Source organism: Hordeum vulgare, chromosome 5H (genome assembly GCF_904849725.1).
Source record: "Hordeum vulgare subsp. vulgare chromosome 5H, MorexV3_pseudomolecules_assembly, whole genome shotgun sequence".
In the NCBI taxonomy this organism is placed as follows: Eukaryota; Viridiplantae; Streptophyta; class Magnoliopsida; order Poales; family Poaceae; genus Hordeum; species Hordeum vulgare.
The window spans coordinates 493612553-493632367 of record NC_058522.1 but is presented as its reverse complement, the minus strand read 5'-3'; positions in this window follow the sequence as shown (position 1 = coordinate 493632367).

Sequence of the window (19815 nt, the reverse complement as noted above, 5' to 3'; positions counted from 1 at the left end):
AATGGTGGAGCTTGACAAGAATCCCAATGACAAGAAAAGCTAACCAACAGCAACAAATCAAAACTTCTAGCCTTGAAGCAAATTTATACTTACTATTACTCATATTGGCCACAAAATACATGTATGATTAGCAGTATATATACTCCTCAAGAGAACTTAGTACACCTAAATATACAACTTGTTTACTTATACCGCTCAACATTCAAACGTCAATGACATTCTTTGAGCTAACTAACAACTATAGAGGGGTGGTACTACCGATCAGCAGAACAAATTTCGTCATACATGGAACACTGCACATGGGGAACCAAATTCCAATATTCCAATATTTCAACAGTGCACACAAGGATCCAAATTGCAACAAATTTCTGCCTTCAAATTTAGTGTTACCCTCGGTTTTCCTTGATTTCTTCGTACATGCAACACTGCACACGGGATCCAATTCCCAATATTTCAAGGTTTCAATTGAGCTGGGCACATGGCATGTATGAAATCCAATACTCCCTTCGTTCCGGTATATAAATCATTCACCTAGTTCTAGGTCGATAATTTAACTATCTAAATATGTATCATATGTGATAAAAAATATATATTTAAAAAGTACATTCATGTAAAAATCTAATGAAATACTTTTCATGACATATAACACATATTTAATTTTTAAAATCGATGACCTAGAACTACGCTAACGACTTATACACCGGAACGAAGGTAGTAGCAAAATTCATATGGGGTGGAGCGGCAGGTGACGCCAGCCGGTCGGCCGACATGGACAACCATCGGACGGGCCAGTGGGAGATGAAGACGACAGTCTCAGGCGTGACTTGATCCCCACTCCCTCGGTGCCGGGATGTTCGCCGACGGCGCATGCAGATCAGGGCGAGCTTCTAGTCGGCATCGAGGCTACGCGGCGACAGGGTAGCTGGTTGCCTAGTTCACCGATGGATGCTAGCAATCGTGCCCAAGCATGGTTGGGCATAGAGGTGAAGCAACGAGCCGACAATGTGCATGAAATGTGCGAAAAGTTTTTTTTTACCGAGCCGGTATGTGCCGGTGTTAAATACATCACACATGCATTTCATCAAGATTCGTGTGATCAATTAATTCTCGTTGTAAACGTCGTGAATACTCCCTCCGTCCTAAAATTCTTGTCTTAGGTTTGTCTAGATATTAATATATCTAATCACGTTTTAATATTTTAATACATTCATTTCTAGACAAACCTAAAACAAAAATTTTGAAATGGAGGGAGTACATTTGACACAACCTCAGCCTTCTAGAGTGGAGAGAGAGAGTTATAATGAAGAAAAATAACAGTACATGCATGCATTCTCTCTCCCATGCAATGAACATGCATTTTATTTTCATTATCAGATTTTTAACAATTCATATCTTTTGAACCAAAAAATCATTATTGAAGCTTTTTGTATAATTGAATTCGTGGTGTGAAGACCTTTAGGACAAGATCAATTTTGAATATATTTGAAATACTTTTTATTTTATATATTTCAATTGTCTTTGAAATACTTACATAAATCATAACAATGTTTCGCTATTTCATAAAAGTGTTCTCTCCTGTTTTGCAGATTTGAAAGTAATAATTTCATTCGATTTATCTTGCTTTGCAGATTACATAAAACTAGGTTTTTTAAAATACTAGTTTCACTCATTTCAGAAAAATAGTTGTACTAAATTGAAAAAACAAAATTCACTCAGTTCGTATTTCAGTTCAACATTGGTTTCAATGAGTGCAAAAAAACTGATTTCACTCATTTAGAAATTGATTTCACTCAAGGCAAAAAAAAAACTTATTTCACACATTTCAGAAAACTGATTTCAATCGGTTCATGAAACAACTCTTTTCACTCATTTAATACAACCGATTTCAGTCGTTTCTATTGAAAGAAAAACATGTTTCATTAATTTTTAAAAGTCAATTTCACTCGTTTGATTTCACTCATTTTTAATAACTTATTTCAAGTATTTCAAAACATCGATTTCACTCAATTCAAAGGAAAAGAAATCACAAAACAATTTCGCTCGTAGATTTCACTCGTTTCAAAAAATATATTCAACTTATTTCAAAAACATTTCACTCATTCAAAACAACGATTTCACTCAATTCATAAAATTGGTTTCACTAAGTTTGAAAAAACTATTTCACTTTGTAAGATGAGATAGAGAGGAGAAAGAATGAGTTTTTTCCTGTGCATGCACATGTGTTTTTGTTTGACCCACACACACATTTGTATGACAAAAAGGTGTCAATAGTATGCATGCGAAAGAAAAGTTGTCACAGAAAAGAAAGAGAGATACGGAAATACGTAAAGCTGAATACACGCATGACCGGTGCACCGAAAGCAAACCAACCGTGAATGTTGCACCGGCTGGTGCCGGCTCCGGTAAGAGAGATTTTACGATGAAGCGTGACGATGCGCTTGTGTGTGGACCTTTCACAAAGCTGCAGGGGCTATTACTATCTGGCAAAAATTAAATTGCATTTTGGCTGGGCGTGCCCCTCAGACTTGTAAGTACATAGCTGGGCCGTTGGACTCCGGGTCGAGCGCATCGCCACGCGAGCAGCGTGTGCAACCCGGTCTTCGTTCGCCCGCATGGCCTCCTGTCTGAGCCGCTACCCAGCGCAGTCAGCAGATTGTTCGACCCGCTTGGCCTCCTACCTGAGCCGCTACCCAGCACGCTCGTCCAAGTTGCAGTTGTTGCCCGAGCAGAGATCGCTAGAGGACCCGGCCAAAGACTTCTACATGACCTACACGTGATGCAGTACAATGTGTCGCTGGAGCAGAGCTCGCTCAAGAACCTGTACCCCAAGGACCACTTCAACCTACAACATCCCTATGTAGCGACGAATCTAGCAGGGAGCTTTGACACGCACAGCGTGTTGAAATTGGCAGTGGGCTTTAGGCCCATTAAAGAATTTCAGAAAAATCTCCAAGGGTCCATGTAGGTGGTGGCATGACAAGGTGGTGGGAAGTTTAGTCTCACCCCGCTAGTGGAGAAGAAGTCGGACCCCTTTATAAGAGTCTCTCTTCCACATGCTATTGGAGAGTGAGAAGAGAAGGTGCCCTCGCGCACTCCTCCTTCGCCGCCCGCCTCGCCACGACGCGGGTTGCGAAAATGAGCCGAGCTCATACCTGTCGCCCTCGTTATCGCCATGTCTTCACCAAGCGAAGCTGACCGTCTCGTCCTGCCACAGCCAATTGGCCGATCGGAGGGTATGATATGTTTATCTCTCTCCTGTTTCTGTGTGCACTAGTAGTACTGTCTATATGCGTAGTACTTGCTAGTATACTCCGTGATCAGTATGTCATGAACCTAGTCAATGCCATGTTAGTAATTATTTCATGGATTAATCTACTCGGAAAATTGCCTATTTACTCAGCAATCCAAAAGCCTAATTTGTGTAGGAATTTTTCGAGTAATGGTTTTGCCGCTGCACTGAAACAGGATAAGTTTACCGGTACTTTTTCAAGCGTTGGCAAACGAGAACCACCTTATGGCTCGCGGCTATGAACGTGTTCTGGGTAGCCGGTGTCACTCCTACGGAAACTATCACTCCTGAACAGGAGAAGATGTTTAAAGAGGCCATCGTCCTATTCCTTGGAGCAGTCATTAGCGTGATCGGAGATAAGCTGGTTGATGCATATTTACATATGCATGTTGCCAAGGACTTGTGGGAGGCGCTCGAATCTAAATTCGGGGCCACCGATGCTGGAGTGAGATGTATGTTATGGAGCAGTTCCACGATTACAAGATGGTTGACAACCGTTCTGTATTGGAACAGGCTCATGAGATAATATGCATAGCTAAAGAACTTGAGGTTCTTAAGTGCAATTTGCCGGGCAAGTTTGTCGCGGGCTGTATAATTGCTAAGCTCCCTAATTCCTGGAGGAACTTTGCTACTACTCCGAAACATCAGAGGCGTGAGTTCTCAGTAGAGGACATCATCGGCCATCTGAGTGTTGAGCAGAACTCGAGAGCAAAGGACTCCAATGGAAAAGCGGTGGAAAGGTCTTCTGCTGCCAATATGGTACATCAGAGGAACCTCGGTTCCCACAAGGCCAAGGGAAAGAATTCTGTCCAACAGAATACCGACTTCAAGAAGAAGGGAAAGAAGCCCTTCAAGAAGAATAAGAAGGGAGATGGCTGTTGTACTTGTAGTTTAGAGGAACATTGGGCGAACAAGTGCCCAAACAAGTACAAGAAGCCGGCGCGGGACTCCAAGTCTGCCAATATGATTGTGGGCAACAATGAAAGTGGTGCATCTGGGTACGGTAATTTACTTACTGTATTTACAGTTTGTCAGTCCACCGATTGGTGGGTGGACACGGGTGCAAATATTCATGTGTGTGCTGACTTATCATTGTTCTCTTCTTATCAGGCCACCGGTCGCGGGTCCGTATTGATGGAGAATGGCGTGAGTGCTTCTGTTCTTGGTGTTGGCACGGTCGATCTGAAGTTTACTTCGGGAAGGATGGTGCAGCTGAAGAACGTGCAGCATGTCCCCGCCATCAAGAAGAATCTCGTTAGTGGTTCCCTTCTGTGTAGAGAAGGGTTTAAGTTGGTATTCGAGTCTAATAAAGTAGTAGTTACGAAATATGGACTTTTCGTTGGAAAAGGTTATGAATGCGGAGGTCTGTTCCGCCTTTCTCTTGCAGATTTTTGTAATAAAGTCGTGAACAATATTCATTCGAGTGTTAATGAATCTGAAGTTTGGCATTCACGTCTTTGTCACATAAGTTTTGGTGTGATGTCGCGGCTAGCAAAACTGAATTTAATCCCAACTTTCACTTTAGCCAAAGGTTCTAAGTGTCATTCGTGTGTGCAAGCAAAGCAACCTCGCAAGCCTCACAAGGCTGCAGAGGAGAGACACTTGGCACCATTAGAACTCATACATTCTGATCTTTGTGAGATGAATGATGTGTTGACTAAAGGTGGAAAGAAATATTTCATGACATTGATAGATGATTCCACTAGATATTGCTATGTGTATCTGTTAAATACTAAATATGAGGCTCTACACTACTTTAAAATCTATAAGGCAGAAGTTGAGAATCAACTTGAAAAGAAAATTAAACGAGTCCGGTCTGATCGTGGTGGAGACTACTTCTCAAACGAATTTGATTCATTTTGTGCGGAACACGGCATTATTCATGAGAGGACGCCTCCCTATTCACCCCAGTCAAATGGGGTTGCCGAGTGGAAAAACCGTACTCTAACTGATTTGGTTAACGCCATGTTAGATACATCGGGTTTATCCAAGGCATGGTGGGGGGAGGCTATATTGATTGCATGTCATGTCCTGAATAAAGTTCCTACAAAAGATAATGAGGTCACTCCCTACGAGGAGTGGTCGAAGAGAAGGACGACGCTCTCGTATTTACGTACTTGAGGCTGCTTGGCGATAGTCAATGTACTGATCCCCAAGAAGCGTAAGCTTGGACCAAAGACTGTGGACTACGTTAATTTGGGATACGCTAAGAATAGCGTAGGCTATAGATTTCTAGTAGTGAAATCTGAGGTACCTGACGTGAAGGTCGGTACAATAATGGAGTCGAGGGATGCTACATTCTTTGAGGATATTGAACGAGGCATCCTACCTTTTCTTTCTTGCGTGTCAATCTCCTCGATCTCGTCGAAAGCGCTCTGGAAGAGCAGTGCTGATAACGTATTGTAATGGTAACGAGAGAGAGATACAGATGAATCAAACGTCCACTTTATTCCTTGATGATGAACACTTATATGCCAGGGGAAGACGGTTCCTGGAGGCGACGCTCCACGAAGAATATGTCGGTTCCGCATCGTGGGAGGGATTCACGTGCGGTTACAAGTAGAGATTAACTTAACTAATTACATAATTAAATAAATTCTAACACTCCCCCTAATCTATACTTGTCCTTGAGCGTGTTCATCATCTTGAAATAGTCTCCTCCAAAAACCCTGTGGGAAAAATATAAGGAGTGGTATAGTATATGCGGCTAAAACTCCTTCAAACCCTGTGGAAAAATAAGGAGAAAATAATACAACATATAATGATTATTGCCTCCGTTAACTCTATAGGAAATGTATCCATAGAATAAGAGGACAATAAATATGTCGTATATACTTTCCTAAAAACCCCGGTGGGGAAAACATATAGTATGACATATGATCTTATGTTGATATTACCTCATTAAAAACCTCGATGAGAACCTATAAAGTAAACTCATAAAGGGAAAAGAGTGTAATACGAGGCTTTGAACAGGAACAGTTCAGGAAGATACTCCCCCTCACTCTTACAAATCTCGGAGCCGTCGCATACCAATTCCCTGAATGTATTTTTGGAATGTTGAAGCTGGTAGAGACTTTTGTTGGGGAACGTCGCATGGGAAACAAAAATTTTCCTACGCGCACGAAGACCTATCATGGTGATGTCCATCTACGAGAGGGGATGTGTGATCTACGTACCCTTGTAGACCGTACAGCAGAAGCGTTAGTGAACGCGGTTGATGTAGTGGAACATCCTCACGTCCCTCGATCTGCCCCGCGAACCGTCCCGCGATCAGTCCCACGATCTAGTGCCGAACGGACGGCACCTCCGCGTTCAGCACACGTACAGCTCGACGATGATCTCGGCCTTCTTGATCCAGTAAGAGAGACAGAGAGGTAGAAGAGTTCTTCGGCAGCGTGACGACGCTCCGGAGGTTGGTGATGATCTCGTCTCGGCAGGGCTCCGCCCGAGCTCCGTAGAAACGCGATCTAGAGGTAAAACCGTGGAGGTATGTGGTCGGGCTGCCCGTTGCAAAAGTTGTCTCAAATCAGCCCTAAAACCTCCGTATATATAGGGGGGAGAGGCGGAGCCTTGCCTTGGGGTCCAATGACCCCCAAGGGTTTCGGCCGAGCCAAGGGGGGAAGGTCTCCCCTTCCAAACCGAATCCAACTTGGTTTGGAAGGTGGAGTCCTTCTTCCCTTTCCCACCTCCTCCTTTTTTTTCTTTTCTCTTTGATTTTCTTCCTATGGCGCATAGGGCCTTCTTGGGCTGTCCCACCAGCCCACTAAGGGCTGGTGTGCCACCCTCAAGGCCTATGGGCTTCCCCGGGGTGGGTTGCCCCCCCGGTGAACTTCCGGAACCCATTCGTCATTCCCGGTACATTCCCGGTAACTCCGAAAACCTTCTGGTAATCAAATGAGGTCATCCTATATATCAATCTTCGTTTCCGGACCATTCCGGAAACCCTCATGACGTCCGTGATCTCATCCGGGACTCCGAACAACATTCGGTAACCAACCATATAACTCAAATACGCATAAAACAACGTCGAACCTTAAGTGTGCAGACCCTGCGGGTTCGAGAACTATGTAGACATGACCCGAGAGACTCCTCGGTCAATATCCAATAGCAGGACCTGGATGCCCATATTGGATCCTACATATTCTACGAAGATCTTATCGTTTGAACCTCAGTGCCAAGGATTCATATAATCCCGTATGTTATTCCCTTTGTCCTTCGGTATGTTACTTGCCCGAGATTCGATCGTCAGTATCCGCATACCTATTTCAATCTCGTTTACCGGCAAGTCTCTTTACTCGTTCCGTAATACAAGATCCCGCAACTTACACTAAGTCACATTGCTTACAAGGCTTGTGTGTGATGTTGTATTACCGAGTGGGCCCCGAGATACCTCTCCGTCACACGGAGTGACAAATCCCAGTCTCGATCCATACTAACTCAACTAACACCTTCAGAGATACCTGTAGAGCATCTTTATTGTCACCCAGTTACGTTGCGACGTTTGATACACACAAAGCATTCCTCCGGTGTCAGTGAGTTATATGATCTCATGGTCATAGGAACAAATACTTGACACGCAGAAAACAGTAGCAACAAAATGACACGATCAACATGCTACGTCTATTAGTTTGGGTCTAGTCCATCACATGATTCTCCTAATGATGTGATCCCGTTATCAAGTAACAACACTTGCCTATGGCCAGGAAACCTTGGCCATCTTTGATCAACGAGCCAGTCAACTAGAGGCTTACTAGGGACAATGTTTTGTCTATGTATCCACACAAGTATTGTGTTTCCAATCAATACAATTATAGCATGGATAATAAACGATTATCATGAACAAAGAAATATAATAATAACTAATTTATTATTGCCTCTAGGGCATATTTCCAACAGTCTCCCACTTGCACTAGAGTCAATAATCTAGTTCACATCACCATGTGATTTCAACGAATCCAACACCCATATAGTTCTGGGGTCTGATCACGCCTTGCTCGTGAGAGAGATTTTAGTCAACGGTTCTGAAACTTTCAGATCCGTGTGTTCTTTACAAATCTTTATGTCATCTTATAGATGCTGCTACTATGTGCTATTCGGAAATACTCCAAATATCTACTCTACTATACGAATCCGTTTCACTACTCATAGTTATTCGGATTAGTGTCAAAGCTTGCATCGACGTAACCCTTTACGACGAACTCTTTAACCACCTCCATAATCGAGAAAAATTCCTTAGTCTATTTAGTTACTAAGGATAACTTTGACTGCTGATCAGTGATTCAATCCTGGATCACTGTGTGTACCTCTTAATAGACTTGCTGCAAGGCGAACATCAGGTGCGGTACTCAGCATGGCATACTTTAGAGTCTACGGCTAAGGCATAGAAGACGACCTTCGTCTATTCTCTTTATTCTGCCGGGGTCGGGTTTTGAGTCTTACTCAAATTCACACCTCACAATGCAACCAAGAACTCTTTCTTTGTTGATCTATTTTGAACTCCTTCAAAAACTTGTCAAGGCATGCATCTTGTTGAAACTTCCATTAAGCGCTTTCGATCTATCTCCATAGATCTTTGATGCTCAACGTTCAAGTAGCGTAATCCAGGTACTCCTTTGAAAAATCCTTTCAAACAACCTTGTATGCTTTACAAAAAATTCTATATTACTTCTGATCCACAATATGTCAACCACATATACTTATCAGAAATTCTATAGTGCTCCCACTCACTTCTTTGGAAATACAAGTTTCTCATAGACCTTGTACAAACCCAAAATCTTTGATCATCTCATCAAAGTGTATATTCCAACTCCGAGATGCTTGCACCAGTCCATTTAAGGATCGCTAGAGCTTGCATACTTGCTAGTATCCTTAGGATCGACAAAACCTCATGGTTGTATCTCATAAAATGTTTGCTCATGGAAACCGTCGAGGAAACAATGTTTTGACATCCTACATGCAATATTTCATAAATAATGCAGCAACTACTAACATAATTCTAACAGACTTTTAGCATCGCTACGAGTGAGAAAGTCTCATCATAGTCAACTGTTTGATCTTGTCGGAAACATCTTCGCGACAAGTCGAGCTTTTCTTAATAGTGAGTTATCACTATCATCGTGCGTCTTCCTTTTAAAGATCCATCTTTACTCAATAGTCCTATGACCATCAAGTAGTTCTTCCAAAGTCTACACTTTGTTTTCATACATGGATCCTCTCTCGGATTTCATGGCTTCCAGCCATTTGTCGGAATCTGGGCCCACCATTGCTTTCTCCATAACTCGTAGGTTCATTGTTGCTCAACAACATGACCTCCAAGACAGGGTTACCGTACCACTCTGTAGTAGTACGCGACCTTGTCAACCTACGAGGCTTGTAGTAACTTGATCCGATGCTCGATGATCACCATCATCAGCTTTCACTTCAATTGGTGTAGGCGCCACAGGAACAACTTCCTGCGCCCTGCTACACACTGGTCGAAGTGATGGTTCAATAACCTCATCAAGTTCTACCACCCTCCCACTCAATTCTTTCGAGAGAAACCTTTCCTCGAGAAAGGATCCGTTTCTAGAAACAAACACTTTGCTTTCGGATCTGAGATAGGAGATGTACCCAACTGTTTTGGATATACTATGAAGATGCATTTATCCGCTTTGGGTTTGAGCTTATCAGATTGAAACTTTTTCACATAAGTGTCGAAGCCCCAAACTTTCAAGAAACGACAGTTTAGATTTCTCTAAACCTCACTCTATACTGTGTCATCTCAACGAAAATACAAGGTGCCCTATTTAAAGTGAATGCGGTTGTCTCCAATGCATAACCCATAAACGACAGTGGTAATTCGATAAGAGACATCATAGAATGCACCATACCAAATAGTGCGCGGCTATAATGTTCAGACACATCATCACACTATGATGTTTCAGGTGGCATGAAGTGCGAAACAATTTCCACATTGTCTTAACTGCGTACCAAAACTCGTAACTCAGATATTCATTTCTATGATCATATCGTAGACAGTTTATCCTCTTGTTATGACGAACTTCACTCTGAAACAGAATTGAACTTTTCAATATTTCAGACTTGTGATTCATTAAGTAAATACTCCGATATCTACTCAAATCGTCAATGAAGTAAGAACATAATGATATCCACTGCGTGCCTTAGCACTTATTGGACTGCACACATCAAAATGTATCACTTCCAATAAGTTACTATCTTGTTTCATCTCAATGAAAACAAGGCCTTGCTCATGTGGTATGATTTGCATGTCACTAGTGATTCAAAATCAAGTGAGTATAAAGATCCATCAGCATGGAGCCTCTTCATGCAATTTATACCAACATGACTCAAGCGGCAGTGCCACAAGTAAGTGGTACTATGATCATTACCTCGTATCTTTTGGCACCAATATCATGAACATGTGTAACACTACGATCGAGATTCAATAAACCATTGAAGGTGATTATTCAAGAAAATAGAGTAACCATTATTCTCTTTAAATGAATAATCGTATTGCAATAAACACGATCCAATCATGTTCATGCTTAACGCAAGCACCAAATAACAATTATTTAGGTTTAACACCAATCCCGATGGTAGAGGGAGCGTGCGACGTTTGATCATATCAACCTTGGAAACACTTCCAACACGTATCGTCACCTTGCCTTTAGCTAGTCTCCGTTTATGCCGTAGCTTTCATTTCGTGTTACTAATCACTTAGCAACCGAACCGGTATCCAATACCCTCATGCTACCAGGAGTACTAGTAAAGTACACATCAACATCATGTATATCAAATATACTTCTTTCGACTTTTGCCAGCCTTCTTATCTACCAAGTATCTAGAGTTGCTCCGCCTCAGTGACTGTTCCCCTCATTACAGAAGCACTTAGTCTCGGGTTTGGGTTTAATCTTGGGTCTCTTCATTAGTGCAGCAACTGTTTTGCCGTTTCACGAAGTATCCCTTCTAGCCCTTGCCTTTCTTGAAACTTAGTGGTTTTACAAACCATCAACTATTGATGCTCCTTCTTGATTTCTACTTTCGCAGTGTCAAACATCGCGAATCGCTCAAGGATCATTGCATCTATCCTTGATATGTTATAGTTCAGCACGAAGCTCTCACAGCTTGGTGGCAGTGACTTTGGAGAACCATCACTATCTCATCTGGAAGATTAACTCCCACTTGATTCAAGTGATTGTCGTACTCAGACAATCTGAGCACACGCTCAACGATTGAGCTTTTCTCCTTTACTTTGTGGACAAAGAATCTTGTCGGAGGTCTCGTACCTCTCAACAACGGCACGAGCATGAAATCACAATTTCATCTCTTTAGAACATCACTTATGTTCCGCGACGTTTCAAAACGTCTTCGGCGCCTTGCTTCTAAGCCATTAAGTATTTTGCACTGAACTATCGTGTTGTCATCAGAAACGTGTATGTCGGATGTTCACAGCATCCACAGACGACGCTCGAGGTGCAGCACACCGAGTGGTGCATTAAGGACATAAGCCTTCTGCGCAGCAACGAGGACAATCCTCGGTTTTACAGACCCAGTCTGCAAAGTTTGCTACTATCAACTTTCAACTAAATTTTCTCTAGGAACATATAAAAAACAGTAGAGCTATAGCGCAAGCTACATCGTAATTCGCAAAGACCATTAGACTATGTTCATGACAATTAGTTCAATTAATCATATTACTTAATAACTCCCACTCAAAAAGTACATCTCTCTAGTCATTTGAGTGGTACATGATCCAAATCCACTATCTCAAGTCCGATCATCACGTGAGTCGAGAATAGTTTCAGTGGTAACCATCTCTATGCTAATCATATCAACTATACGATTCATGCTCGACCTTTCGGTCTCATGTGTTCCGAGGCCATGTCTGCACATGCTAGGCTCGTCGAGCTTAACCCGAGTGTTCCGCGTGTGCAACTGTTTTGCACCCGTTGTATGTGAACGTTGAGTCTATCACACCCGATCATCACGTGGTGTCTCAAAACGAAGAACTGTCGCAACGGTGCACAGTCGGGGAGAACACAATTTAGTCTTGAAATTTTAGTGAGAGATCACCTCATAATGCTACCATCGTTCTAAGCAAGATAAGGTTCATAAAGGATTAACATCACATGCAATTCATAAGTGACATGATATGGCCATCATCACGTGCTTCTTGATCTCCATCACCAAAGCACCGGCACGATCTTCTTGTCACCGGCGTCACACCATGATCTCCATCATCATGATCTCCATCAATGTGTCGCCATCGGGGTTGTCGTGCTACTCATGCTATTACTACTAAAGCTACTTCCTAGCAAAATAGTAAACACATCTGCAAGCACAAACGTTAGTATAAAGACAACCCTATGGCTCCTGCCGGTTGTCGTACCATCGACGTGCAAGTCGATATTATCTATTACAACATGATCATCTCATACATCCAATATATCACATCACATCGTTGGCCATATCACATCACAAGCATACCCTGCAAAAACAAGTTAGACGTCCTCTAATTTTGTTGTTGCATGTTTTACGTGGTGACCATGGGTATCTAGTAGGATCGCATCTTACTTACGCAAACACCACAACGGAGATATATGAGTTGCTATTTAACCTCATCCAAGGACCTCCTCGGTCAAATCCGATTCAACTAAAGTTGGAGAAACTGACACTTCCCAGTCATCTTTGAGCAACGGGGTTACTCGTAGCGATGAAACCAGTCTCTCGTAAGTGTACGAGTAATGTCGGTCCAAGCTGCTGCAATCCAACAATACCGCGGAATCAAGAAAAGACTAAGGAGGGCAGAAAAACGCACATCACCGCCCACAAAAACTTTTGTGTTCTACTCGAGAAGACATCTACGCATGAACCTAGCTCATGAAGCCACTGTTGGGGAACGTCGCATGGGAAACAAAAAATTTCCTACGCGCACGAAGACCTATCATGGTGATGTCCATCTACGAGAGGGGATGTGTGATCTACGTACCCTTGTAGACCGTACAGCAGAAGCATTAGTGAACGCGGTTGATGTAGTGGAACGTCCTCACGTCCCGCGATCCGCCCCGCGAACCTTCCCGCGATCAGTCCCACGATCTAGTGCCGAACGGACGGCACCTCCGCGTTCAGCACACGTACAGCTCGACGATGATCTCGGCCTTCTTGATCCAGCAAGAGAGACGGAGAGGTAGAAGAGTTCTCCGGCAGCATGACGGCGCTCCGAAGGTTGGTGATGATCTCGTCTCGGCAGGGCTCCACCCGAGCTCCGCAGAAACGCGATCTAGAGGTAAAACCGTGGAGGTATGTGGTCGGGCTGCCATGGCAAAAGTTGTCTCAAATCAGCCCTAAAACCTCCGTATATATGGGGGAAGAGGGGGAGCCTTGCCTTGGGGTCCAAGGACCCCTAAGGGTTTCGGCCGAGCCAAGGGGGGAAGGTCTCCCCTTCCAAACCGAATCCAACTTGGTTTGGAACGTGGAATCCTTCTTCCCTTTCCCACCTCCTCCTTATGGGGAAATTATGGGGATCAGATAAATAGCCAGCATCTGTATATCCAATTATACCAGAGTCCAGTTTTTTCTGGAACTGAAAGAATAGGCCAAGATCCTGTGTGCCTTGGAGATATCGAAAGACATTCTTGACTCCCGACCAATGGCGTTTGGTGGGAGCTGCACTGTGTCTAGCAAGTATATTAACCGCAAATGCGAGGTCAGGTCTCATGCAATTTGCTAGATACATAAGCGCTCCAATTGCAGTGAGATATGGAACCTCGGGTCCCAAAATCTCTTCACCATCATCCCTTGGTCTGAACGGATCTTTCTGTACGTCTAGAGATCGAACCACCATGGGAGTTTTAGATGGGTAGGATTTGTCCATATTGAATTTCTCCAATATTTTCTGGATATAGGCAGCTTGGTGTACCATTATTCCTGAGGTAAGGTGCTCGAGTTGGAGACTCAAGCAAAATTTGGTTTGACCCAAATCCTTCATCTCAAATTCCATCTTTAGGTGATTGCGTGCTTTATCAATATCTGGTGCACTGCCGATGATGTTGAGATCATCAACATACACAGAAATGATGCAAAATCCTGTAGAGGACTTCTTGATGAAGACACATGGGCAATCATCACTATTGGAGTAACCTTTCTGAAGAAGGAACTCATTTAGTCGGTTGTACCACATCCGCCCGACTGTTTTAAGCCATACAATGACTTATTCAGATTTACACAATACATGTTGCGTTTTGCATTGTTACTCGGGACAGAGATTCCGTCAGGAACCTTCATATATATGTCCGAATCTAGTGACCCGTAAAGATATGCGGTCACGACGTCCATCAACTGCATGGATAGACGATTTTGTACTGCCATAGATATAAGATATCGGAAAGTTGTTCCACTCATTACTGGAGAGTATGTCTCATTGAAATCAATGCCGGGTTTCTCCGTAAAACCTTGTGCTACGAGCCTTGCTTTATATCTCACCACCACATTGTTCTCATTCCGTTTCCGGAGGAAAACCCATTTGAATCCCACAGGGAAAACATTGGGAGGTGTAGGTATTGCTTCAGTGAATACCTTCCTTTTGTTAAGCGAGGCAATCTCTGCTTGGATTGCATCCTTCCATTTAGGCCAGTCGGGGCGCCTTTGGCACTCGACGATAGACCTTGGATCATGATCAGTGATAAGGATATCTGCAATCTTTTCAGCAAAATATATGTCGACAGTCGTAGACTTGCGGTCAAATGAAATTTCTTGCACCCCTAGAGACTCTTCGTTATTTCCCAATACGATTGAGTCTAGGTGTTCCGATATTCCAGCTAGTTTGTGCACACTAGAGCTGGGTTGTGAAGGTTGCCCTTCCACTTGGTGTAAACTACCCATAATGTGTTCATCAACGTTGAGTTGACTTCCATTTACTGATTTTGAGGATTTTCTCCTCTCTCTCCTTTGCTGCTTGCGAGAAGCAGGTTCCGGGTCAGAGGCCGTACTACTCCCCCTCTTTTTAGGAACAGGGAGTTGAGTGGTTTTAGTTGGTACCTCCACTCTTTCGGGCGCATTCCTGGCTGGAATCAAGGATTTTGTAACACCTTTTAGATCAGTAAATGAATCTGGCAGATTATTTGCAAGATGTTGCAAATTGATAATTTTCCGAACTTGTAGTTTGGTCTCTTGAGTACGTGGATCAGAGGTTGAAATGGCAATGGCATTCCAATCAATTTCCGGGCATTTTTTCTGGTACTTGAAATCTCCCCCTAATGCCAGAAAATGTTCCTCGTCAAAAATGCAATCAGCGTGACGGGCTGTGAATAGATCCCTAGTAAGGGGTTCCAGGTACTTGATAATCGACGGCCATTTGTACCCCACATAGACCCCAAGTTTCCTGTGTGGGCCCATTGATGTCTGCTGTGGTGGTGAGATTGGGACGTACGTAGCACATCCGAACTTACGCAGATGGGAAATGCCGGGAGGATTTCCACGTACCAATTGCAGAGGGGAAGTACTGTGATATGCAGTAGGTCGCATTTGGATTAAGTCAGCAGCGTGTAAAATTGCATGACCCCAACACGAAGTTGGCAAGCTGCAATTCATTAACAAAGGTCTTGCAATGAGTTTGATCCTTTTAATTAGAGATTCGGCCAAACCATTTTGAGTATGGACGTATGGGACAGAGTGCTGAACTTCTATCCCCAAGGCCATGCAATAGTCATTGAAAGCACGTGAAGAGAATTCTGCAGCATTGTCCATGCGAATTGATTTAATCCGACTTTCTGGATAATGGGCCTGTAACTTAATTACTTCCCGCATTATCTTGGCAAATGCATGGTTTCGTGTGGATAGAAGACACACGTGTGACCATCGTGTAGATGCATCAATCAGAACCATGAAATACCGAAATGGTCCAGATAATGGTTGGATAGGACAACAAATGTCACCTTGAATGCGTTCAAGGAACTGAAGTGGTTCAACTTGTATTTTAAGGTGTGATGGCCTTAAAATTAGTTTCCCTGTGGTGCAGGATGTGCACACAAAGTCTGATGACTGAGGAAACTTTGACTCAAGCAAATTATGACCAATGGAATTGCTAGTAATTTTCCTCATCATCCCAACACTGGGGTGGCCAAGGCGATCATGCCAAGTTTGGAATGCATTAACATTATGAAAAATTACCTTGTAAGCAACATGTTCTACGGGCTTGATGTACGTATAGTACAGTCCGGACGATAGTGAAGGAATTTTTTCAAGAACTTGCTTGCCATATCCGTAATCTTTTGTGAAGAGTAGAAACTCTTCTTTGTTGTCCTCATGAGTTTCAATGTGAAAACCATTTTTACGGATATCTCGAAAACTGATTAGGGTACGGGATGAATCGGGATACAGCAAGGCATCCTCAATTGTCACTTGTGTACCACCTGGGAGGGTAAATATGGCACGTCCAGTGCCAACAATTACCGTATCGCGTCCAGCGATTGTCAAAATATCTCCATTCATCTTTTTCAGAGTCTGAAAATATTTCAACTCCCTCAGTATGGAGTTTGTGGTAGCACTGTCCACAAGGCATAATTCCTCTTCCATCGGATTGTCCCCGTAGAAAGCTATATATAAAAAAATGAGGAATTTTCAATAAGAAAACCTTATTTCAATACATGGAATACAATCTTATTATATCAAAGTGCTGATACAATATATAAATGACAACAATACTTATGTTCTATTACAATCATCACACATGGATATGATTTATTTAATAAATCGATCACTAAGGAGATAATGGGACTAATCGAAGTCTCCAAACATGTCGGTTGAGGCGTACTCAACCATCATGTTCTCCGTGTCTGTAGGATCCTCTGATGTATGGAGTGTCATGGTGTTGATAGATCCGTGAGGAACATCTTGCGAACCACCAGCTCCATTGGTGCCATCTGGATGAAGGTTGAAGTTGGCTTCAAACCTTTTCCCTTGAGGTACTTTGCGTCCCTGAGATTGCTGATACAGAATTGCCAGATGCCTCGCGGTCTTGCCCTTATTGGTAGGATGCGTGTAGCACCCACACTTGTCACAAAGCTTAGTTTTGTCAAACTTGGGCTTTGCGGTGTGTGACGCCCTCGGTTTAATCGTACGCTAACCATACACGCAAATGCGTACGATCAAACCCAAGGACTCACGGGAAGATATCACAACACAACTCTAGACACAAATAAAATAACATCAGCTTCATATTACAAGCCAGGGGCCTCGAGGGCTAGAATACGGAAGCTCGATAAACACACGAGTCAGCGGAAGCAACAATATCTGAGTACAGACATAAAACATGGGGTGCCTTAGAGAAGGCTAGCACAAAAGATACAACGATCGAACGAGGCGAGGCCTCCTGCGTGGGAACCTCCTAACTACTCATGATCATCAGCGGCCTCCACGTAGTAGTAGGCACCGTCGGGGTAGCAGTCGTTGGCGGCGGGGACCTCCATCTCCTGGGCTCCATCATCTGGTCGCAGCAAACGGATCAAGGGGACAAAAGGGCGGGAGCAAAGCAGCGGTGAGTACTCATCCAAAGTACTCGCAAGACTTACATCAGAACTATGCTAAATATGCACCAGTATCAAAGAAGGGGGGTTATATGTGGACTGACTGCAGCAATGCGAGAACAGAGAGAGAAAGCCTGGTCCTATCGAAGACTAGCATCTTCAGGGTCTTGCAGCACTAGACGAGAGTAGAACAGGGGTAAAACAATAATAGTCATATTCTTGCAGCAATATTAAAGTGAGGTCACGCCTAAAGATCCTCCCTCGATTCCCTGCGAGGAAGCAATCCCGAGGCAAACTAATGATCCAGTTAAGTAACAATTGTAGTTGTAAAAGATCGGGGCACAACTCCAAGTCGTCGTGTAACCGTGCACACGGCTATCCGAATAGTTAATTTTCATCCCTACAGGGGTGCACCACATGTCCCGTCACGCTCGATAACACTCTGGCCGGACATACTTTTCTAGGTCCTGCCCGGCCTCGAAATATCGACACGTCGCAGCCCCACCTAAGACTAATCAGAGAGGCCAGCCTACCGGTCTAACTCCTAAGCACAAAGGGTTCGTGGGCCCAGTTCCCCTTCGCGCTCCTGCACGTGGCGTGGGCGGCCGACGTCAATCCTAGCATCCCTTAATCACAAGAGCGATGCATCTCGGGACCACTCGGGCGTGCGCCGCTACATTGCTGGCATCTGAAAAGCTTCGGCTGATACCGCGACGCCGAGTACCCATAATTCTTCCCGCGTAGCCGGTTAGTGCGAAAAGGTCTCCGACCAACCCAGATCAAATACCCAAATCCATTAACATTTTAATTAGGCCAGCAACACAGTCTCACGGGAATCCACCCGTCTTACAACTAATCACCAACGATCCCAGTAACATGGTCGAGTAACTGTGTGGTTGTAACATCGGGGGGAATCCGAGGTATCACCCTCGTTGGACTCCGAACGATGTACCCGTCAAGGTGGGCTTGGAGGGATCACCCTCGGGGGTCCCACACTTGAGGGGTTGCACGACAGAGGCGTCAGCGGGAATGGTGAAATAGGAATCACCCTCGATAACCACGACCGACTAGCTATACTACAGAGATATCATCAGGAGTACTTAATGAGGTGTCACCCTCGGTACCCGATAGTATCTCTATAGCGTCGTACAACGAAGGGGGTGTATGTGCGGTGTCGGGTCTGGCTCGTCGATCAGAGATCGAGATTTGAAAACAAGCGGGGCAACTGGACTACGGGGTCAGAGGGGATGACTGCTCCACCTATACTAAGCAGATTTAAAGTACAGGACTCAAAGTAGCAGTTCATCAAAAATAGGCTATGCATCAGATATAGGAGCTAACTACAACAGTAGCAAAATACTAATGCAAGCAGGAGGAAGAAAGACATAGGCGATATATGAATGATCAAGGGGGGTTTGCTTGCCTTGTTGCTCTACACACAGATACAGATCCTCGACGTTGAAGTAGTCGATCACCGGATCATCATCGGTTTCGTTGTCTACCGGAAACGAAGTAACAGAGGGGAAACACAATAAATAACAGAGCAATCAAACGCATCACAAAGCCAGACATGGCTAAAGGCAGCGTTAGGCATGAGCTAACGCGGGAACATCCGTCATAGACGGGTTGGAAGAATATCTGATGATATTTTCGGGGTCTCGGGCTACTACCGGTTATACTGGAAACGATGGAAATGTTCCATGTTTGCTAAGCTAGGGACGCGTGACAGACGAATGGACCGTGTATCCGGGTTCGTCTCGTTCTGCTGATCAACTTTCATGTTGAAAATATTTTGATCTGACTTACGGATTATTTAATATTAATTTTTAAAGTTTTATTCAATAATTAGGAATTAAAAACAGATTTAAATAATTTAATAAAAAGCTATTATGACATCAGCATGATGTCATGCTGACATCAACATTTGACTGGTCAACTGACCAGCGGGTCCCATGCGTCATAGACACAAGTTTTAATATAGATTAAATATTGATTAATCAAATT